This window comes from Notamacropus eugenii, chromosome 5, assembly GCF_028372415.1.
Source record: "Notamacropus eugenii isolate mMacEug1 chromosome 5, mMacEug1.pri_v2, whole genome shotgun sequence".
Lineage (NCBI taxonomy): Eukaryota > Metazoa > Chordata > Mammalia > Diprotodontia > Macropodidae > Notamacropus > Notamacropus eugenii.
The window spans coordinates 213,015,770-213,040,544 of NC_092876.1; the positions used below are offsets into that span (position 1 = coordinate 213,015,770).

General features: G+C 35.4%; 1 long non-coding RNA gene across 1 annotated transcript; it reads right to left on the reverse strand.

Annotated features, from left to right (window-relative positions):
- Window positions 1-4,297: 4,297 nt before the first annotated feature.
- LOC140505736 (uncharacterized) lies at window positions 4,298-13,735 on the reverse strand. The gene is made up of 3 exons (XR_011967639.1): window positions 13,479-13,735; window positions 11,886-11,973; window positions 4,298-8,284 (listed from the first exon to the last, which is right to left on the reverse strand). It is a non-coding gene; the product is annotated as an uncharacterized lncRNA (long non-coding RNA).
- Window positions 13,736-24,775: the final 11,040 nt, after the last annotated feature.

The following is a 24,775-nucleotide window of genomic DNA, read 5'->3' on the forward strand; positions in this document are numbered from 1 at the left end:
ATTATATATGTGTTTGGGGTTTACAAACCAGAGAAACTGTAGATCATTATCATCATCATCATCATCAATCATCATCATCATCATCAATCATCATCATCATCATCCCTTCTTACTGTAAAAAAGAAATCAGGGAAACTAATAGACAGAAGTAAGGAGGGAGAACATTCCAATTCCACATCTAGGGGACTGCTAATTCAAAGGAACAAAGACAGATCATGGAATACCATATGCGAGGAATAGTAATTATATCTGTATAGTTGGATCATAGAGTATGTGGAGGGCAGTAAGTATAAGAATGGAAGGGACAGGAGAGTTGAGTTTGTGAAAGCCTTTAAATGCTAAATAGAGTCTTTATATTTTACCTTGGACATATTAGTGGTCATTTGTATTTACTAATTCTGGGGTGATATAATCAGACATTCATGTTAGAAAAGTCAGGCCTTATACCCACAGAAGAAGACAGAGATGAACAAGATATGTGGCATGATCAGTTCTCTAACAAAACAAACTTCAAAAGGATATATAATTTACTTTTGAAAAGTTAATAAATCCATATAAGATGACAGAAAAAAAGACAGTCATCAAACTCAGTCTCAGTTCCTTATTCCTACTTTTATTATGTATATCTGCCAGCAAGATAGTCCTTGACTTTTATACAGCAAAATAAGTTAAGTTGCCCTTAGGCAACTATCTAACACTATGCTTGTTTGTTTTTTTTAAGTTACAGATTTGCAATGGTAGAGGAAAGGTCCACATTTAAGGTACTCCTTACCCCAATGAAATTGCAGATTTGGATAAAACTATCATTAATAAGACCTTTTCAGAATCATTTTTAGGTGTGGGGATGAAGCACTGGACATATGAGTTCACTGGTTTTAGAAATTCATTAGGGTGTAAGCCTCCTCCACAGGTGCCCATTGACTTTTAATACTGCCTTGGGACACTGAGAAGTTATGAGTTTGTGACTAGATCACAGTTACACAGATAATATATGTCAGAGATTGGTCTTGAGTCCAGGTTTTTATTTTTGTTTTGTTTTTTGTTTTTTTTTTTACTTAAAACATTAACCTCTATCAACTATTCCAGGATTCCTCTTACAATCATCAGCATGAAAACTGAATAATACCCTTTAAATGCCAATGCTCTACTATTTTTACTAGAGTGTCATTCTTAATAAAAATAGCATATTTGTTAACAATAAGTAAATAACTAATGCTAACCTTAAAATGAATCATCAGCCCTGAATTCAGAATATAATTTCAACTTTTTAAATTATAGTAAACTTGAAGCTATGAAACTTAGTACCAATCGAATATTTTCATAAAGATAAATCCATTTATTATAAGCAAATCACAATTATTTGTCAGTGGTTTTAGAGCTGATTCTTATCTAGCTAACTTGAAAAGGAATTGGAAAATGCAAGGCTGTCCTTTTGAACCTGTTACTGAATTCTACTGGAAATGTCATTTGGGGTTTTCCTTGCTTCAATTTCTTCAGCAGATATCACAGTTCTGAAGCTTTTATTTCCAAAGAGTTTTCCAACAATACAAGAGAGGATGTCTGAAAAGTTCTTTCAAACTCTTCAAAGTGAGAAAAACTGTTAAAATCCTTGCATCTAGATCATCTTCTGCTGCCCTAGGATTCTCTCACTCCTCTTTAGAACTTAAAACAGCATAGCATAATGGAGTAATCATTGTATCTGATATCAGAGGACCAGGAATCAAATCCCAACTTTTCCACTTATCTTTTTGACTATTGATGTCACTTAGCCTCTCTGGGCTTTAGTTACTTCATCTGTGGAATAACAGGGTTGAAATGGATGACCTCTGAGGCTCTATCCTCTTTGAAATCAATGATCTCATGAATATATCATTTTGTAAAAATCACATAAATTAGCCATTTATGACTGGTGGCATTTGGTTCCAGTTGGCTCCCTTTGATCATTTATCTGAGGCAATTTCTGTGAACTCTGTGTTCCCAGTGTGACTTTCAAAAACAAATGAGGTTAGAATTATGTAGTAGAACAAAACCTTCATCTAGTTCAACTAAAACCAGCATTATTGGTGACCAATGCTTAGTCATTGTGGCAGATACTAAACATAGGTACAGACTCAGAATTGCATTTGTGCATCTAGAAAATGAGCCTAGATAAGTACTCAGCAGAGTCCTCTAAACTCAGGAAAATTGACTAGCCCAGGAGGTGCCTATAAATCCTTAAAATTCTCACTTTCTGGGGCCAAGATGGCAGAGTAGAAAGATGTACCTACTCTAGTGCTTCCCAAACTGCCCATGAAATACTTGTAAAAAAATGACTGTAAACAAATTCTAGAGCAGCAGAAACCATAAAATGACAGAGTGAAAAAGATTTCCAGTCCAAGGCAGCCTGGAAAGTCAACAGAAAAAGTCTATTGCATGGAGCATAGAGCAGAGCACAGCCCATGGAACCCAGAGCAGCCTTAGCTGTGGGGCATAGCAGGAACAGGACCAGAGCCATCCTTGGGGAAGGAATCCCTGGCTGTGGTTCCCAGATCTCTCACCCCACAAATGCCAAAGACAGTTTCAAAGGTCAGTGAAAAAGCTTTTTAACCTGAGTGAGAAGGGAGCAGGGTTCCTATCCTAGTCCTGGCCCCAGGTAGTGGCAGCAGCACAATTGATTTTTGGAGCCCTTGGCCTAAATAACCTGGGGGAATAGAGCCACTGATCTGAGTCTCAGTCCTGAGTGGCAGCCCTAGGGTGAGGAAGAGTGTTGGTGTGGTGGGGCTGGTGGAGGCACTGGAAAAGGAATTCTACTTGTAGATCCTGGGAAGAAAAGCTTTGGTAGTTACCAGACCAGAGCACAGGGTAGGAGAGGAGTAAGCTCCTCTCCCTTGATTTTGCCACCTTGGAAGAACTGAGAACTTACAGGTTCCCAGAGTATACTCTCCTCTTGACAAGGGACTCAAGTCAAGTAACTGATAGGGAAAATGCTCAAAAAAGGGAAAAAGAATAAGACAATAGAAGGTTACTTCCTTGGTGAGCAGGTATTTTCTTCCATCCTTTCAGATTAGGAAGAAACAAGCATACCATCAGAGGAAGACATAAAAGTCAAGGCTTCTGCATAAAATTGGGAAGAGAAATGTGAGTAATGCAAGAAAATCATGAAAAACGAGGCAACAACTTGATAAAAGAGACCCCCAAAATGCTGAAGAAATTGACACCTTTATAAATAGACTAGGAAGGCATACACACTCAATTTGGTATGAAAATCTATCTTACATGACAGGAAAATAGGACAAAAGGGGATAAGTGGGTATGGGGGATGACGGAAGTGAGAGCAAATGATAGGAGGGGTAATTAGAAGTAAACACTTTTGAAGAAGGATAAGGTCAAAAGAGACAATAAAATAAATGGGGGGGCAGGATAAGATGGAGAGATATATAGGTAGTCTTTCACAACATGACTATAATGGAAGTCTTTAGCAAAACTATATGTGTATATATATATATGTATATATATATAATTGGAAGTCTAGCAAAACTATGTGTGTGTATCTACATCTATATCTAAATCTCTCTCTCTCTCTCTCTCTCTCTCTCTCTCTATACATATATATATATATATATATATATATATATATATATATATATCCCACATTGAATTGCTTGTTTTCTCAATGGGGATAGGTGGGGAGGGAGGAAGGGTGAGAAGTTGGAATTCAAAGTTTTAGGAACAAATGTTGAGAATTGTTGTTGCATGTAGCTTGGAAATAAGAAATACAAGTAATGGGGTATAGAAATCTATCTTGCCCTAGAAGAAAAGAGAGAAGATGGAGATAAGGAAAGGCAAAGGTGTGATAGAAGGGAGGGTAGATTGGGTGAAGGAATAATTAGAATGCTTGGTGTTTTGGGGTAGAGGGAAGGGAGACATGGGGAGAAAATTTGAAACTCAAAATCTTGTGGAAATGAACGTTGAAAACCAAAATTAATAAATAAATGGGAAAAATAAAAAAGAAATTGTGTTGTTGTGCTCCTCCTTTTTTCCTCCTCTTCTTCCTCCTCCTTCTCCTCTTTCCTCTCTTTCTCCTCCTTCCTCTCATTCTCATTCTCCTCCATCATCATCTCTATACAATTATATAGAGAAAAGTATTAAAAGTAATAGAAAGATATACTAGGAAAGCTCACCCTTTAATTCTTCATATATTTATCTAGCATCACCTATGGGCTAGGCACCATGCTAGGGGGTGGGAATACAACTTTGAGATATTTATTATTTTATTATATTATACATATTATAAATATTATAAATAAAACCTGCAGTTTCTGGTGGCTGAATTCTCTTTTCCATTTCTTATTGTCTCTAAGAGTCCTATACACATATATCCTGTGTGTATACATACATATATATGTATGTATATGTGTACATATACACAAACACACATATATGCATGCATATATATACCTATACAAAGAATAAAAGTGACATGTTAAAAAAAAGAAACATCCTCTGCCCTCCTGGGAATATGAAGAGGGGACAGATTCATCTCTCATAAACCAGAATGAGCCCTCTCCTCCCAAAAATGTTAACCCAGTAGGAGATTCAGAGTCTTAACAATAAATGGAAAAGGGAACCTAACCACCTGAAACTGCAGGTTGAAGTTACACAATAAACATTTCAAAATTGTACTCCCAACCCCTAGTAGGGTGCCTGCTTCATAGGTGATACTAGATAAATACATGAAGAATTGAAGTGTGAGCTTTCCTAGCTTATCTTTCATTTTGCTTTTATTTGTCTGCACAGTGTTTAATACAGTGCCAGATTCATAGTAAGTACTTAATAAAAGTTTATTTACTTGTCTAGTATTTTATCTCTTAAAGATATGCCTTGCTGGAAAGGGAATCAGATTTTTATGCTTAGCACGAAAAAAGTATTTTGACTTATTCCTATAGTTGGTGCTGTACCACTTCATTTTGAATGGAGAAATAATTTCTGTAATATTAATGAGATTTATGTTAATGAAATATCTTCCCTGCCAATTAATGGGGCTCAGATTAGGGGAGATTTGTTTTGCAGGAAGGCCCACATGTTTTGTTAATTGCTAATGAGGCACTGAGTCCAGGGGGGTTTGTGCCCTTGCAGTTCCTTTAATTAGCATTTCTCTAATCAGTAATGATCTAGAGCATCTTTTCATATGAGTACAGATAACTTTAGTTTCTTCATCTGAAAACAGCCTGTTCATATCCTTTAACCTTTTATCAACTGGGGAATGACTTGTATTCTTACAAATTTGACTCAGTTCTCTATATATTTTAACCTTTATCAGAGACACTGGCTATAAAAATTGTTTCCCATGTTTCTCATTTTTTTGTAATCTTGGTTTCATTGATTTTATTGGTGCAAAAACTTTTAAATTTAATGTAATCAACATTATCCATTTTGCATTTTGTAATGTTATCTATCTCTCATTTAGTCATCAATTCTTCCTTTCTCCATGGAAATGACAGGTAAACTATTCCTTGCTCTCCTAATTTGCTTATGGCATCACCCTTTATATCTAAATCGTGTACCCATTTTGATCTTATCTTGGTATACAACATAAGAGACTGGTCTATGTCTACTTTCTGCTGTATTGTTTTCTAGTTTTCCCAGCAGTTTTTGTTAAATAGTGTGTTCTTATCCCAGAATCTAGTCTTTAGGTTTATCAAACAGTAGATATCTGTAATCATTTATTACTGTATCTTGTGTACCTAATCTATTCCATTGATCCACCACTCTGTTTCTTAGGCAGTACCAAATAGTTTTGATGATTACCACTTTATGGCAGAGTTTAAATGTGGTATGACTAGGCCACCTTCCCTTATATTTCTTTTCATTAATTCTTTTGATATTCTTGACTTCTTGTTCTTCCAGATGCATTTGTTATTATCTTTTCTAGCTCTGTAAAATATATTTTTGGTATTTTGATTGGTATAGCACTGAATAAGTAAATTAATTTTTGTAGAATTGTCATTTTTATTATATTAGCTTGATCTACCCATAAGCAACTGATATTTTTCTTATTATTTAGATTTGACTTCATATGTGTGAAAAGTGTTTTGTAATTGTGTTTATATATTTCCTGGGTTTGTCTTGGCAGGTAGATTCCCAAATATTTTATATCTTCTACAGTTATTTTAAATGGAATTTCTCTGTCTCTTGCTGCTGGGCTTTGTTAAATGTATAAAAATGCTGATAATTTATGTGGTCGTATTTTACATCCTGAAACTTTGCTAAAGTAATTAATCATATAAAATAGTTTTAGTTGATTCTCTAGGATTCTCTAAGTATAGTGTTGTGATAGTTTTCTGCAAGTAGCAAATGCATTGCCATGAGCCTGTTGTCACTCCTTTGGCAGGCATACAAACTTCTTGATTAGATTACTTTTGATTACAAAACTTATAAAAGTTTCATGGTGCTCTTACTGTATCCACTCCAGAAAAATATGTATCCAACTCTGCATTTAGTAAGCTGGTATACCTGATGAGTTCTCTCTCAACAAAGCGCTGTTCATCTTTCAGGTCTACTGAATTTTGCCTTGTTTATAAGTGTGCACACGTTCCATGTAGTGATGGTGACGGAAATCATTGCAGAAGCTTTTGTACATTTTGCTGTGGATATCTGACTAGAGATGTGTTTCAGTGAATTTGAGATGAAGAATAGAGATTGTGATGTACAAATTACTGGTGTAGAGGTAGTAGTTGAAGCATTTGGAATGAAAATGAATAAAACTGCCCAGGGAAACTGAGTAGAGAAAAAGTAGTCCAGTAGATAATCTTGGGGAAAATCTATCTTAAGAAACAAGAAAGATGACTCAAAACTAACAAAGGAGGCAGAGAAAGAGTAGTTAGAAAGGCCAGATGGACAACCAGGAACATTGACTACTTTGAAGTCTAGAGATCAAACATACAGGAGAGAACAGCCATAGTGTCAAAGTTTTCCACTCAGGCAATGATTCACTAATGTTATTTTTCTGTTTGTGTTCATCCTTTGTTTTTGAAGAAGACCATAACATCGGAGAAATGATGACATGACTTGCAGTTGACTTTGTTTTGAGGAGGGAGGGATATGCAAGACCACCAACCTCACTTTTTTCTCCTGAGCCATCTGGGTCCAGTGACCAGATGTTCATCAGGATGACTGGATATGGCCTAGGATGCAATGGGAGACCTTGGACTTTTTATGGTAACTTTTTCAGGTACTCATTACCAGTTCATCAGGAAATACTATTTAAATATAAAACTTATTTAATCAAATAGTACAGCAAATTAAGTGAAAAAAAAAGATCCCCCATGTGCATATGAGGAATATACTCACTCAGAGATTAACCTGTCATCAGTGAAAGAGAGTACCATGCACAAAAACATATGTGTGTGTATGAAAGACACACACATAGATAATAGGTTTGGCAAGTGCAATTCACATCTCTAATGCTTTGCAGAAGGCTATATCCTCTGGTGCTGTAATATTCAATATTATACCATAAAGCTTATAACTTGAACAATGTTTCTATTATTTTAACTTAGACATTTAGCTTAAATTATTTGGCAAACTTTTTTTCCCCTTGTGATAGTTTGTTAAATTGGGGTGGTGTGCTAAAAAAAATAGCCATTCTATTCTTTTGCTGACCAAACGATTCTTTGTTAAAAGTTACCTCAACAGATAATTGGATTACTTTGGAAAAGATAATGAAAAACATTTTTTTTCAGTTCAAATAATAAGATTCATGAAAGTCAAATTTGATCCCTTCTGTAATGTTATGCTCTGATGATCATAGGTACAAAATCACAGGCATAAAAAAGTCCTGAATGTTTTTTGAAAGATTAATCTCAGTATTTTAGGCATTTATAATTCTCTTCAATTAGCTATGTTTTCTATTATTTTCTTTAATATTTTATTTTTGCTATGTAGAAACAATATTGTTTGATTTTGTGGATTATTTTGCATCTTGCTAATTTGTTGAAGCCTATTTCTATTAGTTTATTTGCTGCTTCTCTGAGATTTTCTACACGAATAGTCATGTCTTCTAAAACTAAGCATAATTTTACCTCTCTTCTTGATGTTTATGCTTTTAATTTTCTTTTCTCTCTTTAAAAGATATCATCCCTAGCACCTCTAAAACTATGTGACATCACAATGGGGAAATGATGCATCTTCTCATCTCAAACATACTCACTCTCTAACATGTCACCAAGAATGTTTATTAATGTCATCTTTCCATTTCCTCTTCTAGTCTTCTGTTATCTACTTCCCATTGTTTTCTTCTTAGTCTCTATAATCCAATATAGGTAATTATTATTATTAATATTAATCATTAAGTTAGCATTTAAACAGTGATTTAAAATTTTCAAATATATCATTTTATATTTATAGCAAACCTAAGCAGGTTGTGCTATTATTATCCTCGTGGTATTATTATCCTCATTTTATAGATGAAAAAACTGAGGCAGAAGGAGGTTAGATGACTTGCCTAGGGTTACAGAACTAGTAAGTGTCCCAAGCTAAACTTGAATTCACATCTTATGGACTTTTGGTCTAGCACTCTAACCACTATTTCTAATAGCTCCTTACTTCCCTTTTCTGTTTACCTTTAGACTGAGTTTCAATGCATCTCCATCTCCCCTTTTTGTCATTTTGTATTGTATCCTCTCCTTCCCACATAATACCTTCCTGCTGCTATTCATATCACATGTTAAAAAAAAAGAAGAAGTAGTTTGGATTAAAAAGAAATGTGACTTAATCCAGGGAATATTAGTTTGGCTTTTCCTTAATCTTTATTCCTGATCTTTTGCTTGCCTTGAATTTTAGCCCCTTAAATCTCTCTTGTCTCTTGACAATACCTTTTCTTTTCATTTACAAAATTCCAATTTTATTCTGAAGTTTTGTGCCTCTTTTTTCAGTTTGGTCTATTCGGCTTTTTTAAGGCATTCTTCTCCTCATGAGTTTTTTGTACATTTTTTACCATTTGGCAGTCTGTTTCTAAGGTGTTATTTTCATTAGTAGTTTTTTGTGTCTTCTTGTCTAAGCTGTTCACTCATTTTTCATGATTTTTCTTGCATCACTCTCATTTCTCTTAACATTTTTTGCCTCTTTCTATCTGACTTCATTTTCAAAATCCTTTTTGAGCTCTTCCATGGGCCTAAGACCAAGTCATATTTTTTTTTTGGAGACTTTGGGTGTAGGAGCTTTGACTTTATTATCTTCTTCTGAATGTGCATTTTGATCTTCCTTATCATCATAGTAACTTTCTATGATCAGAATTTTTTCTGTTGTTTCTTCATTTTCTCAGACTATTACTTGACTTTCAACTCTCTGTTAAAGTGTGATTCAGCTTCCTGGATAGGGTGTCCACTATCCCAAGCTTCAGGGGTTTTGTGAAGCTATTATCAAACATACATTTGGAAACTATAAGTTTCCAATTCTTCCAAGGTGGTATAATCTAAGGAGAAGTTCATATACTACTCTCTTGGCCTACACTCTGGTTTATGAGTGACAATAAGCACTTTTTTCTGCTCTGGAACTATGAATAGGTTTCCCCAATCCACTGTAGCCACAAGTTCTGATGTTCTAGTACTCCTTCTCACCTTGAGACTATCACCTAAGACTCTGACCCAGATCAGAGTATGGACAAAGCAACAGAGTCCTGCCTCAGTGCTAAGAGTGCTATAATCTCCTTCAACTCCTTTACCATCTGTGGGCTGATAGCTCTGGAAGCAGCAGCTGCTGCTACTGATAATGATTTAGTGACTTCTAAGGCCTACTCCTGGCCTGCTGGGGCTGGGGCTGTGCTGGAACAACCTGTACTGGACTGTGCTCTACTCTCACCCAGGTGTAATAGACCTTTCCTGTGACCTTTTAAGTTGTGTTAGGATGGACAATTATTTCACTCTATCTTTCTTGTGGGTTCTGCCATTCTAGAATTTGTTTAGAGGCATTATTTAAAGGTATTTGGAAAGGTTTGGGGGAGAGCTGAAGTGAATTCCTGTTTTTACTCCACCATCTTGGCTCAACCTCCAAAATTCTAATTTTAAAGCAAATATCTTATAAACATGAGAAACATATCACTAGTTAGTCTTTTCTTAATAATTTTACTTACTTTTCTCATTAAAATGTATGTGTAGGTTTGCAGGAATAAATGGTTCAAATGTCTCTTGTTGAAGGTCGATTTTTTCATTATTTATTTCATTCAGCTTTTTAAGATATACTATTTCTGATTTGCTTTTTATACTCATTTATTTCATTCACTTCTGTGATTTCCCATGACTAGGAACTGAAGTAATCCTGGCTTATTTGAATTGATATTCCCTCATAGCTGAAATTCTTTCTCCTAGCTGCTTACAAACTGAGAAAATTAAATTGATTTTATTTTGTAATTTATTCTATTTGGTATCATTGCTGGTATTTTATACAGCTATTAAAGCCAAGTTTCTTTGTCTCCAAGTTGAATTCTGAAGTTCATGACTTCAGAAGTTCACTTTTCCTCTCTAAGTTAAGTTTGAAAGTTCAGTTTTCCTATATATCACTTTTCTTTAAAGATAACCCATTACCTCTATACTATTAGTTGCCCTTGTTTGATTAGAAGAAATCTGTTCTCCTAATACCATTCATTCTTGTTCTAGGTAGATCAATCAGAATTTCCTTGTTAGAAGGAGTCATAGCTTGTCTGCATTCCTGATTTCCAATTCCAATCATATTTTATCCCACATCTTAATTTTAATGTAATGTTAATAAGATTTAAAGATCTTACCTATCTATTAATAGGCCTCAAGTGGAGCCCCTTAAAGGAAGCTTGATTTAGGGGAGTTTTGTAGGAAGGCCTAAACTTTTTGTTAATTTCTAATGAGGCACTGGGTCACTAGCATCTTGATGCCCTCTGGCTCTGAAAAGTGTATAGGTACTCTGAGATGAGGTTTTACTTTGGGGGCTTACTCTTTGGAAGAAGCTTCATGTGCCAGATGAGACTCTGAGTAATCATGAAGGAGCATCCCCAGCTTTGAAAAACCAGATGTTGGTGCTTCTGTCTGTGGTAACTATATAGGTACATAATAATGATCAGACAATTCAATATGTATGTTGATCTGTGATGTATGTATTGCTAAGGATCAGACAGTTAGAAGTGCTGTCTGTTGGTCTTTATATCTCTGCTTGTATTTCTCTGTTGGCATATGCAATTAAAGTAGATTGTCTCTCTTTCTCTTGTTATCCAATATTATTTTATGAGGCTTTACTTTATGCAGTATTTCTGTTTTATATTTGTATATTCATATTTAATTATGTGAGATTTGGGTCATTTTTTTATATCAGGTTGTTAGATTGGATAGTTTTGCTGAAAACAACTTCTCTACCTTATTGCTGATCACAGGAACCCATTATATATGTATATATGATCGATGAATAGCATAATTACATTACATTAGATAAAGCATTTATTAAATGCTTTCCATATTACAGGCACTGTGTTAAGCCTTGAGAAGACAAATACAAAGGAAAAGATAGTTTCTACCTATGAGGAGTTTATATTCTAATGGGGGAAGCCTGAGAAGTAGAGGTACTGGGCAGGGAGGGAAGGTACCTACTCAAGGACAAGCTGGGAGAAGCTTGAAGTGTTAGAAACAGATCCAGAAGAGAAATGAGTGGGGTAGAAAGGGAATAGTCATTTATTAAGAACCTACTATATGTCAGGCATTGTATTACTTGCTTTACAAATATTATCTCACTTCATCCTTACAAAAATCTTATGAGGTAAGTGTTGTTACTTTCCCAAGTTAACAGTTGAGGAAGTGTCTAAGGCCCAATTTGAACTCGTCTTCCTGACTTCAGACCCAGTACTCTATTTATTATATGGCCTACTTGGGTAAATGACTGTGGCTTACCTGGGCCCATCCTCAATGAAGGGTTTGTGGAGGAGCTCATCAGTCTGGGTGCCGGAGAATGTGCGGAGGCAGAGACATCTCCAGCCAGCTGAAAAGGAATAAGTGGAAGATTTTGGAGTGGCAGAGCTGAGCCAGAAGAAAAATGAGCATGGCTGGCCTGGGCACATTGATGAAAAATATCATGTAAATCAAATTTCTAGCAATGTAAATGAATTATTCTCTGGATCAAACCTAAGGTTGTTTTAATGCCTTGATGATTACAGGTAGGTTTTCTAGGATTACTCCCTTGTAGCCTTATTTTGGGGATCATATATCTATATCTATATCTATATCTAATCTATATCTATATCTCTATATACACACACACATATGTGTGTGCATATACATATGTATGTGTGTGTACACATATATATATATATATATATATATATATATATATGAGAATCCTTTTTCCCTCTCTTACCCTAAGGCTAAATTAAGTCTATGTTTGTATTGAGTGACTCTCAGTTTAGTTCTAAGTAGTGCAATATAACTTGCTCTGTAATGAATTCTATTATGCTCTGATAGAGAATGAAATTGGAAATGAGCATTCACTGAAATTATCAAGTACTTGAGAGTCTTGTAAACATTACTAAGGTGGATGGTCATTTTCGGTCAAAACAAGCTATCTTGAAGTATTTTCTCTCCCCAGAACTGGTGATTATATAGGGTAGGAACACAGACTATTTTAGATATTCTTATTATGTGGTAAAGCTTTGTGTTTTTCAGTCTTACTGAATTGATACTGGTGATAGTACATATTTAACAACTGATTCTTTAAAAAATAAATGTATTCCAGACATACTTTTGTATAGCCTGCATTAATAACATTTTCTTCACCACTTTCTTAAGTCTAGACAATCAATAAAACAATAAATCAAGTTCAGACTCATAGCATTTTCCAATTTCTGAAGTGTAAATGCTCACACTGAAAGTTGAATAAACAACTTTCCCAAGTCCTTTCAATTTAGCTCTTAGCATACCCCTGCTTATAACTCATAGAAATATCAGAAATGGTATTTTAGAAGCATAAAATGTTGAAGCTAGAAGAAACCTGAGAGCAATTTCTTAACCTACAATGCATAAACATGTTTGTGCTAGTATTTTGATAATTGTATTTGAATATAATTATTTTCCTTTGTAATATTAATGTATTTTAATGTATTTAAGAACACTGTTCTAAGAAGTGGTCTCTAAGCTTCATCGGGCTGCCAAAGGCATTTGAGACACATGTAAAAAAAAGATAAAGAACCCTCCTATCTTAGAAATCATTTGGTCAAACCCTCTAATTTCATAAATAAATGAATTGGAGTCCAGAAAACCAAAATAACTTATGAATAGGTGGGAAAAGTAGAACTGAAATATCTGCTAACTCACAGGTTATAGCTTCCCACTATTTTACAGTGCATTGAATTTATTTTTTTCCTTTTTGAAATTAATCTTTTTGATATATATTTTTATATAACCTACATCTTCCAATATATTCTATCCCCTCAGCTTGCCAGAGAACTACATCTTAAGAAAAAGAATAAAAAGAGTGGAAAAAAAGCTTACCAAAAATAGGTCAAAATTCTGTTGTACACAGATTACCTTTGAGATCATTTCTATAGACTGAAGACCAATGAATTCTCCGAGAGTTGTGTTAATGGACCTGAAGTTTAAATCCCAGGAGACCAGAGGCAATCCTACCTAGCATTGTCCTAATTTTGGAATTCATCTCTGTTGCTATTGCATTATAAGCACTTCTGCTTTCAAGCTTGACTGATTGAAGTGGGAAAAATACTTTAATCCTTTAAGGTTCAGTGAATTCATCAGTGTATGCATTCCTTCCTGCCATGCTGGTCACAGCTACTTTACTGCCTAGGACACAGTATTTATGAGTTGCCAGGCCTTCCCACTTCTCTGCTCCTCTTCAGTCATCACCACCCTCAAACCATGCCTGTTGTTCAGTTCTCTGGTGATAGCTCTCCAAACTTCTGGGCAGGTGCTCAGATGATAGTCTCTTATTTGGCCCACACATGGAAACTTCAAAGCTTGATAGGACCTGCCAGAGGTTTTGCTTTGTTTATTATAACTTTTGAAAAATCAATCACCTCCACACCATGATTAAACAAGAGAATAAGAGTTTACTGGAGTATTGATATTTTCTTAAAAACTATTTTTAATGCTGTATTTGCAACATGTCCTAGTGTCCTTCCAATCTCATAGCAGAAAAATAAACTTTTGGTTTTTTCCCATGAAAAAAGTATCAGAATACTGAGACCTTTGTGCCAGTGTAATATAATCCCATTACAGATACATAGATTTCCTTTATGATATAAATACCTAGCTATTTTATAGCATTTTAAGTTTTATAGAATCTTTACCTGTGTCACTTCATTTGGTTCTCACAAGAACACTATGAAGTAGACCCTAATATCCCCATTTTACTGATGAGGTAATGGAAGCTGAGGAAGCTTAAGTGACTTGTCCAGAGTCACCTAAGATGGAGTCTGAGGCAAGATTTGAGCTCTGTCTTCCTGTCTCCAAGTACAGTACTCTAGCCACTATACCACTTAGCTATCTATATCTATAATATCTACAATAAATGATCATCCAGCTTTTGCTTCAGCGCTCCTAAGATGGAAAATTCACAAAGCAGCCTGTACAGCTTATGAACAGCTCTAATTATTACGAAGTTCTTCACAGAATGAGCTTTGCAACCTTTGATAAATTCCTGTTCATTGCAAATATCAGAAATGTGAGCTGAATTAAAATTTTTGGCATGATGAAGGCTCAATAAGGAAATTACTACTATTAATCAGAAGTGTGTGTTTTAATGCATCTTAGCATATGTAAGTTATTATATATTTCCAGTGATCCATCATTCAGTTTGACCTTGTTTTATACACTAAGATGGGAAGGCGTTTTATCTTAAAGCATGAGATTTAGCTATGGTCAATTCTTTCATAATTTCTAAATCAGTCCTATTTTCTCAGGTGTTTCATTATCAAATTCTAAATATGGCAGATGGTTCATGAGACATGTTATTACCTGTTCTAAACCCAAAATATGGATGGAATGTTTTTCACACTCTAAACTCATTGAATTAATTAGTAACAGGCTAATATACAAATGGAGGATAAATTGGATGTCTTTTATATCCAAAGATAGTGCTGCTCATTGAATTTCAATCTATACATAGAATTGTTGTTGAAAAGTTCCAAGTAACTCTTTCTGCCTTGACTGGAAATCCAAACAGTCCACTTTTTTACTTTTTATAATTATTTTTAAATTGTATAAATCTTGTTTTAACATTGCTGTCACTTCCTAATATAAGCCCCATTAAACCCTCCTTTGTAACAATGCCAAACAGAGGAAAAAAATCAATCCATACAGTTACTGTCTCTGACAATGTGTATAACATGCCATATCCATAGTGTCTCACTTTTCTACATAAAGGGAGGTTGCTTCATCATGTTGCTTCTAGGTTGAAGATTGATCATTATAAGTAATCAAGCCTGACCTTTTATTTTAAACTTTGAAGTAATACTACAGATACTGTAAATAGCTTGGCTTCGTACAAGATTTTGTTGTTTTATTACAGAAGGTGCCTGACATTTTTGATCAAATTAACATGTGGTTCCACCTCTCCCTCTAACAAATCACTCAAATCACTGCTTGCCAAAACTCAGGGGAATGGTAGAGTATGTAGAGGGCAGGACATGGAATCAGGAAGTTCTGTGTTCAAATCCCACCCAAGGCTTTTGCTACATGTGTAAATGGGTGAATCACTTAACCCCTCTCAACCTCAGTTTGCTAAGCTTAAATATATATATATATATGTATGTATGTATTTATGACAGCTTCTATTTCAAAAGTTGTTGTGAAAACAAAATGAGATAATACATAAAGTGCTTCATAAATCTTAAAGTGTATGTAAGTACTAGCTAACCTTTACTATTACCATATTCTGTTTTTGTTTCTAAGCATAGAAAGCCTTAGTCACTGAAAATTTAGTAGAGGGCTTGAGACTCTCTAACACAAAGGGTTGTTAAACATGTAAAGGAGTAAATGGTCCCTTGCCCATATTTATATTGTTTCTTAAATCATATGCGACCATTATACTCTTCTGTTTAAAAATAATCTTTAAAAAGTCTCTTTATTGCCTTTGAAATCAAATACAGACTTTGCTATTTGGTAGTTAGAGACCTTTGCACTCTACCTTCCCAATAGGATTACACAGAACTGCCTCTTCTATTTGCTATTTTGGCCTTCTTGTTGTTCAACATACATAACATTCTATTAGCCATCTCTGTCTGTTCCTTTACACAAGTTATCTCCAAAGCCTGGTATTCTCTAACTCCTTAGCTGTTCTTGGAACTTCTAGCTTCCTTCAAAAACCAACTCAAGAGCAACCTCTTATAAGATGGTTTTCCTGATTCCCACAATTAGCTTTCTCTCTGATCCTCACAGACTGGTTCATTTTTGTCCTTGGATCTCCACACTCCTACACTGCATACAACTAAAGTGCTTTTGAAATTTAAAAAAAGTACTCTTTAAACACATTTATGTTTCATGCTCATTTTTGAGCAGGATATGAAAATTTTTTTACTCTCTCCCCCTAAAAAACTACAATTCTTACTACCTATCACAGAGTCTGCCACGTGATAAAAATTTAATGAGTGCTTGATGGACTGAATTAAATTAAATCAGCATTGAACTGATCATGAAATCACCTTCCACTGCACAGTTCTATCCCATAACTTTATATTCATTCCCCAAATCTATGCCTTGACTTAGATTTTTGTACCATGTCCTTTAATAACAGAACTTGGGGACAAAAGCTCATTTTTTTTCTGTGTATAGTTTTTATCTTGAGAGACAGATAAGTACTTAATAAAATGACTTGATACCCAGTATATCACATGTGAATATAAAGCAAGAAAACCAAATATCATGTGAAACTTCTGGAAAATGAGTAACCTTATTTTATAATCACATGTATTGGTTTAGCAAATTGATGGTGATCCCACTTTTCTAAGATTTCTGAAAAGGAGTTAGGCATCATTGACATTTGATAGTGGTCAGCAGTTAACAATCTCTTTCAGCAACTTTGCTGACTTTCAGTTTATTCAGAAACAACAAATTTTGACCTTTCCCACAAAGCAATAGCTGTTCTTTTTGTGGAAATTCTTCAACTACTACTCAAACCTGAGAAAACTCAGTTCATTTTTTCTTTATTCTTTGAATGGGGTGGGAAACTAGTGCCTTTAGTCATAAGCATTCACTAATGATTAAATATGCTTTGTGTTTAGATCTCTTCATTGTTCAGGAAATAATATTTCAATAATTTAACTTAATTTCACAAATATTTGTTCATTTTCTCTACCATTAGATTGAGAGTTTTTTGAGGGCAAGGACTATCTTCTGCCTCTTTTTGTATCCCCAGCAGTTAGTATGATGCCTGGCACATAGTGGGCACTTCATGCTTATTGGTTGATTGAAATATTAATTGAATAAGTATTATAGACCAGATAGTGTACCTACCACTCATTGCATGGGATACAGAGATAGCTACTAGGCAGGTCCTCCTGTCCAGGAACTTATAATCAAATGGGAATGGTGAAGATAAGTGCATGCTCCTTCTCCTCTCCTAATCTGAACACTTTCCTTCTCTCTAGGGTGTGGCTGGAATTAAGCCTGTAGATGAATATGTAAAAGTAGGAATCAGTAGTGTGGAATGTGGGAAGGAGTAAGCTTCATGGAAGAAATGACATAGGATGTGGCAAGTCAGAGGTGAAAGTGACTTATGATGAAGCTAGTGCTCAAATTTGGAAAGAAGGAAAAAAAATAGAGGAAGAAAGATGAGATAATGACACCAGGGCATTGTACCCAGGGGTATGCTGTTAATTGTTTATCAATGGGTTCTGGGGGGGAAGGGGAATGCACTGGTTATGCTTTTAAATTCAGTCTTCATCATTTACTTTTTCTCTATGACTTTCTTAAGTTTAGACAATTAATAGTAACATAAATCAAGCTCTGATTTGTAAAATTTGCTGATTTCTTAGCTATTAATATTCACACTGAGAAGTTAACAACTGACTTTTGAGCCCAGTAGGTGTTTGCACCTACACACCCCCCTGATTGTATCTGTTTTTTACCAAACTCTGAACAATACTCAGACTGGGCCTATAATGGTTATAGAACCTCATTAATCACTTGCCTAAGAAGAATACCATGTAGAGAAGTAGCATCATGGGGAGCCAGTGCCAGTTATAGAAACCAAACAGCACTAGATCTGAAGAGAAGTCCAGTCAAATCAATTTAACAAATATTTATTGAAAGCCTATTGTGTACCAGGTGCTGCACTAAGGATTGGGAAGAAGTGGAATTGACTGTAGCATATTAGAGACTCACAGTTTCCAGATGTCCAGATCAGAGATGAGTGGTTCCTGTTGTTTCTTTTATACAAACACAGGATGGAGAAGTCATTTTAGCATTGAACTGTGTCTTTGTAGACTGTGAGGTCAAGCAAAGTAGGATCTTTTGCAGTTTTTGTTTATACCAAGAAGTATAATGCCTGTGAACAATGTGATTAAGGAGGATTTCCCATCCATTGTTAGGCCTGGGAAGATATGTAGGAAGATTCATACCTTTTGTTAATAAGGCACTGGTTCTCAAGGGATGTGATGCCTTCTGGCTCTAAAAAGTGTATAAAGACTCTGAAGTGCAGTTTTACTTTGTGGCTTAATTTTTGGAAGAACATTTGTGTGCCATATGAGACTCTGGGAAACTGCTAAGCAACCTCCCAGCTTTGAAAACACAGACGCTGGTGCTTCCCTCTCTGGTAACTATGGTCAGACTGTTGGACCTGTCTTTGAATTGTGACGTATGTATTGCTTACTGTTAGACAGTCTAGAAGTTCTGTCTGCTGATTTCGATTTCTCTGTATTTTCTCTGAAGTTCAGGGTGCTGACTTTTTCCCCTGAACTAACTGAATGATACATGTACTTGATTAAAGTGATTGTTAACCCCTCAAAAGTTGCCTTTCCTTTTAGAGAAGCAGATCAAAGAGCTTGTGATAGCAGGCCCCCCTGTGTATGTCCACATGCTTACTCTTACACAGACTCCCAAGGGTCTTTTAGACTTGACTAAAGGAAGTGAAAAGGTATGCATTTAAATACACAGACTGGGTGTTTGAATTGCGAAGTGACTTGTATGAAGGTGAAAAAGTTCTGGCCTACCTTGGACTTGTAGAAGCCCTAGACAAAATGATAATTGATTAAATACAACTATGACATCTCTTTTTATCTAATTCTATGAAACCACACTGATGTGATTCAACTCCACTGAAAAGCATCAGGAAAGGGAAGAAAACAGGGTTTTCCATAAGATATAGAGATACGAAAAGGACTAAAGGACTTCTGGTTCAGTGTGTGTATGTGTGTGTGTGTGTGTGTGTGTGTGTGTGCGCGTGTATATGTAAGTGTGTGTATTGGTGGTATTGAACAATATTTTCAAGGAAATGGAAAACAATTTGGTTAAATTAAGGTTTAGAGTAGCATGTTATACTATATAGCATACAACAACAAGTTCAAATGGATAGGTAGAAGGAGAAGGAGAAGGAGAAGAAGGAGAAGGAGAAGGAGAAGAAGGAGGAGAAGAAGAAGAAGAAGAAGAAGAAGAAGAAGAAGAAGAAGAAGAAGAAGAAGAAGAAGGAAGAAGGAGAAAGGAAGAAGGAGAAAGGAAGAAGGAGCAAGGGAAGGAGAAAGGGAAGGAGAAAGGGAAGGGGAAGGAGAAGAAGCAGTAGTAGAGCTAGAAGAACAAGAACAAGAATGAAAGGAAGCATTTTTTCATAAGCATGGCAAACTATGTGAAAGAATTGACACAAACATGTAAAAACTGATACAAACATATAAGACTAAGAGCTATACCCAACAAGAAAAATGGTTAAAGAATATTGTTATCCAAAGGCTTGTAAACTGTGAATGATCATATGAAAAATGCTCCCAAATCTAATAACAAGTATGAATTAAGACAAATGTGAAATTTTGTTCTAGACCCAGGAAATTGTCAAAGAAGACAGAAATGGAAGCAATTACTTTTGAAGGGCATGTAGTATTTAGTGTATTTATTTAGTATTAGTTCATTGTCAGGGAAACTAAGATTTTTCCAATCATTCTGTCAATCTATCTAGAATTATGTCAGAAAAATAACTGAGCTATTCATGCTTTAACCAAGGCATCCCAATGTAGCGAATATGCCTAAAGGAAGTCAAAGACAGAAATAGTTTCCATTTGTATCAAAATTTTAATTTATTATTGTTATTCAGTCTTCTTAGTCATGTCCAACTATTTGTCACACATTTGGGATTTTCGTGGCAGAGATATGGGAAGAGTTTGCCATTTCCTTCTCCTGCTCATTTCATAGATGAGGAAACTGAGGCAAAGAGGATTAAGTGACTTGTTCAGGATCACAGAGCTAGTAAGTGTCTGAAGCTGGATTTGAACTTCAGTCTTTCTGACTCCAGGCCTATCATTCTATCCACTGTGTTATCTAGATGCCCCAAAATATTCAAATATAAACTTTTTGTTACAATAAAGAAATAGAAATAAAATGGGTGCCCATTCATTGGGAAAGATTTAGACAATCTGTGGCATATTGGTCATATTCATATGTCATATTCACTGTAAAAATGAATTTGAGGAATTCAGAGAAATGCAAGATGACTTGTTTGATTTAGAATGAAATAGTAAAATCAAGAGATATACGCAATAACTATAACGATATAAATGAAAAGAAATAGGAAGGAAGAATTTATTATCTACCTACTATGGGCCAGGGATTGTATCTAGGGAAACAAACGAAAGCACATTAGGTATTCCCTAATTTCAAGGAGCTTTCATTCTAATAGAAGAAGACAACAGTGGACTTAAAAGCCTCAGAGAAGCATTTACCCGTGGCTAGATATCTAGGAAATCTGGGAAATGCCATGGAGACTTGGCACCAGACAAAGAGAAGACCAAAGCTGGAGCATTAGAGTCCAGTATGGCTTGACAGACAGAACACAATTGTCTGAAAGGAGGAGACACAAAGTGATGGTGGCAGTGGAATAGAAACAGCCTGGCTGGAGGTGTCTGCAAAGTGCTAGGCAAACTACCCACTTTACTGAGTGACTCAACTGTGATGTAGCAAAAACCATTCTGACTGAAACATCAACAGTAACAACAACAAAGAAGGGTGTCACTTGGTCTTTGTTAGGTGTCTTTGTGCAGAGCCTCATGTAGCCTGTGTGTGTGACAAGGGATTTGATAAGTGCTTTTGGCTGACGCTGAGGAGGGTAAAATTCAGATTTTGGTGCTCTAAGCTGTTTGAGCCAGCATTTTGCATTTCATTATTAGGATTCTTAAAATAATAAGTTGAATAGTACTTTCTAATTATAGACTTCCTATTCAGTTTCAGTGAGAAAAGAGGCAGAAAGCTTTCCAGTTTCTCCCACTCTTGAATTTAAATCAAGAGGAAAATGTCTATTTCAGGACTGGACTAAAGTTTTTTTTTCTTTCCCTAAAACAGAAATCAATTAACAATTAGTCTTCTATTGTGCCTTCACCTGAATTTTTTCAGGGATAATTCATTAAAACCAGACTGAAATAAATGATTAAGTACTCTTTCTATAGAAAGAAAGCTGTAGATTGCCAAATGCCAGATTTTTTTCTTAAGATTGTAACATCTATAGATACTGGATATTCTTGATATTAGGTCTACTTAACAAATCTACTTCATGAAAGGCTTAAATAAACAAACCTATTTCTGTGTGTATAAATATGCAAAGGTCTAATAGAATGCTTAATGCCAACATATATTTTAAGGTTCTATTTCTATTTCTTTAAAAATAAAAAGAGAGAGAAATAGATCTTATATTTTAAACAAATACTTGTGCATTTTTAAAATCTCATAAACCTTTAACCTAAAAACAATGAAAAGGGAGATTTAATCTACCAAACTCTGGATATTTAGATATGTTGCAGACCACTCATCCAGTGAATTAATTTTCTGTACATCAGTTTCCTTTGCCAGCTGCTATGAATTCTATTGATTCTCTATACAGCAGATGGATGTTTCTTTTCTTTTTGTGTGTGCAACATTAAATATATTATCTTCACTTTTGATTTCAGATAGAAAATTACATCATCAGGACACATTTCTCATACTTTATTGCTTAGGCTAATACTAAGAGCATACCTTATTAGCAATGAGGGGTGTTACTCTTACTGCCTGCAAAGAAGGTATTGTATCTGAGTGCAGTCTTGGGGACTTAAAAATGAGAGATGATCCTAATGCATCAAACTCCTGGTAGGGAGGGAAAAAATGTTCTTCATTTTGGAGGTAATTTTACTGTTTGAGATCACTTGCATGCCATTTAGTCAACAGCCCTGTGGCGCAGTATTGTAGGAAGGCTTTGCAAGAAAAGAATTTTCAGGAGCATGAAACTTCATCTATCGACTTTATATTAGATTAATACGTATACAGAAATACATGCACACACACACACAAACACACACACATACTCTACCAATATTTGCTTTATGAAAGTGTGGAATTCTCCAAGGCTAGGCTAATGCAACTCAAACTCAGAATTATTCGCAATCCAGTAAAAAAAGATTTTGAGGGTGTTTCTGAAATCAGTTTTGGAGGTCAGAGGGGCACGTTTCTAAAAAGTCAACCAGAAGGGAATGAATCTTGTGTCCACAGCAACTTATGAAGCTATCTGTTAAAAGATAGGTGGAGCTTTCGTTTGTTGTTTTTTGAATTGAGGATGGAGTAGCATGCTGATAAAATTATAAATTTTAAAAAGTTTTGAATATGATTAATTCTGAAAAATAAGCATCAAGTCTGTCTTTTGATGAGTTTTTAGGATCCTTTGTAATCTAGTCCAGCCTTATCAAGGTAAGCTTATGTCTGAGTACCGAACAGGTATCAGTCTTATCTCCTCTTTATCCTTTACTTACCGTTCTGATTTCTTCTCGGCCTTTGCTCAATTTGCTCACCCAATCTGCCTTCCTTCAGTGTTTCACATTGTACCCATCCTATAAATCCTCATTTCCTCCCACCCCACAAAGCCTTTCCTGATACCCACTGATCTAACCTTTCTCTGATCTCCCAGTCAATCAACAAGCATTTATTAAGCACTTACTATGTACCAGTCAGTCTGCTAAGAGTTAAGGGTAACAAAGAAAGGCAAAATCTCCATTCTTGTCCCTAAGAATTGCTAACATTCCAATGGGAGAGAAAACATGCACATAAGATATATACAATGTAAACAGAGAGTAATCTTACAAAAAAAGCATTAGAGTTGGGGGCTGGGTGGTAACCAGAGAAGTCCTCTTGTAGAAGGTAAGGTTTGAGCTAATTTTGCTGCCTATCACTTGGCATTGTGTACGATGATGTATTAGGAACATAAGCTTAGAGACAGAAGAAACCTTGTGGGTCATGTAGTTTAGTCATAGTCCCATTTTTCAGATGAGAAAACTGAGTCACAGAAAAGGTTAAGCTAGTAGGCAGAGTGGATAGAGTGCTGGACCTGAAGTCAGAACAAATCTGAGATTAAATATGGCTTCAGACATTTGCTAGATGTATGAATTCAGGCAATATTTAACCTTTGTCTGCCTCAGTTTCCCTAAATTGTAAAATGAGTGCAATAATAGTACCTACCTTCTTATGAGGATCAAATGAGATCATATTTGTAAAGCTCTTTGCACAATGTTTGGCACCCATGAATGTGCCAAAATGCTATATAAATTCTTATCCTGTCCCCTCTCTTACCTACTGTCTTCCATTCACTCCTTGAAGTTAGGTACAATACCTTACACTTCTCTAGTGTCCTTCATAGTGATTAACACACAATAGATCCTTAAGAAATAATCATTGGCTCATCAAAGGAGAAAAACAGGGATTTACATAAAAGGAAAAATAAAACAAAATAGCAATCCAAATTTCTTTAAGTCATTTAGAATGGAAGGGTCTTCTTCCTAGAAACACAATGAAAACTGAGCTGAAGGCCCTCTAAAAGAGAACCTCACCTCTCTTACTAATATGCCCTGTGCCTGAAATTTGTAGCATTTTAAGGAGTCAAGGAATATTCTTATCTAGCAAAGGAACTCATTAAAACTCATTCTTATCAATTGTTACCTAAATGGAATAGATCCCTTAGGAAATGAGGCAGAGTATTGAAAAGAGAAGGAAAAGGCAGCATAAGTCAGAGCAAACTGGAATGTGTGATACTAGGAAGCATAAAGGCACACAATGGAAAAGGGGTGGAGTGGGGGGTTGTAGAAGGCAGTACTTTTAGAGGATACAGAGCCCTGAGTAGTAAGGTCACAGAGCACTCATGACAAATGTATCTACATTTCAGGTTTGCCCTGGATGCCAATTTTCTTTTTGACTATTTGCATGGTATTCCTCTCCCTTGCTTGAAATACTCTTCTCTTTCATAATATGAAAACAAATAACAAAAAAGCCCTAAAACATGGAAACACACATTGTAATAGCATGGGCAATTTGGAGACATGATATCTCTGTCATTGAGAGAGGCATGGTAGATCTCCATTCTTTCCTTTGTTAAAGTGAATTTTTTCTTGGTCTTACTGGGAAGAAAGTACAGAAAAACACAGTTAGGTTTCCCTGGAACTCTCATTTGATCCTGTGGGAAATCATTCAAGCTTCAGAAACATTTTGTTTTAAACATCAGAAATCAGTCTTCATGAACAAATTGCTATTCCTGGCACTGCTTTCTGAAACAAAAATGAAGACAGCTTAGATGGGAAATCTCCTTCCCTTCAGAATGAATACCCCAACCATAAAAGTTACCG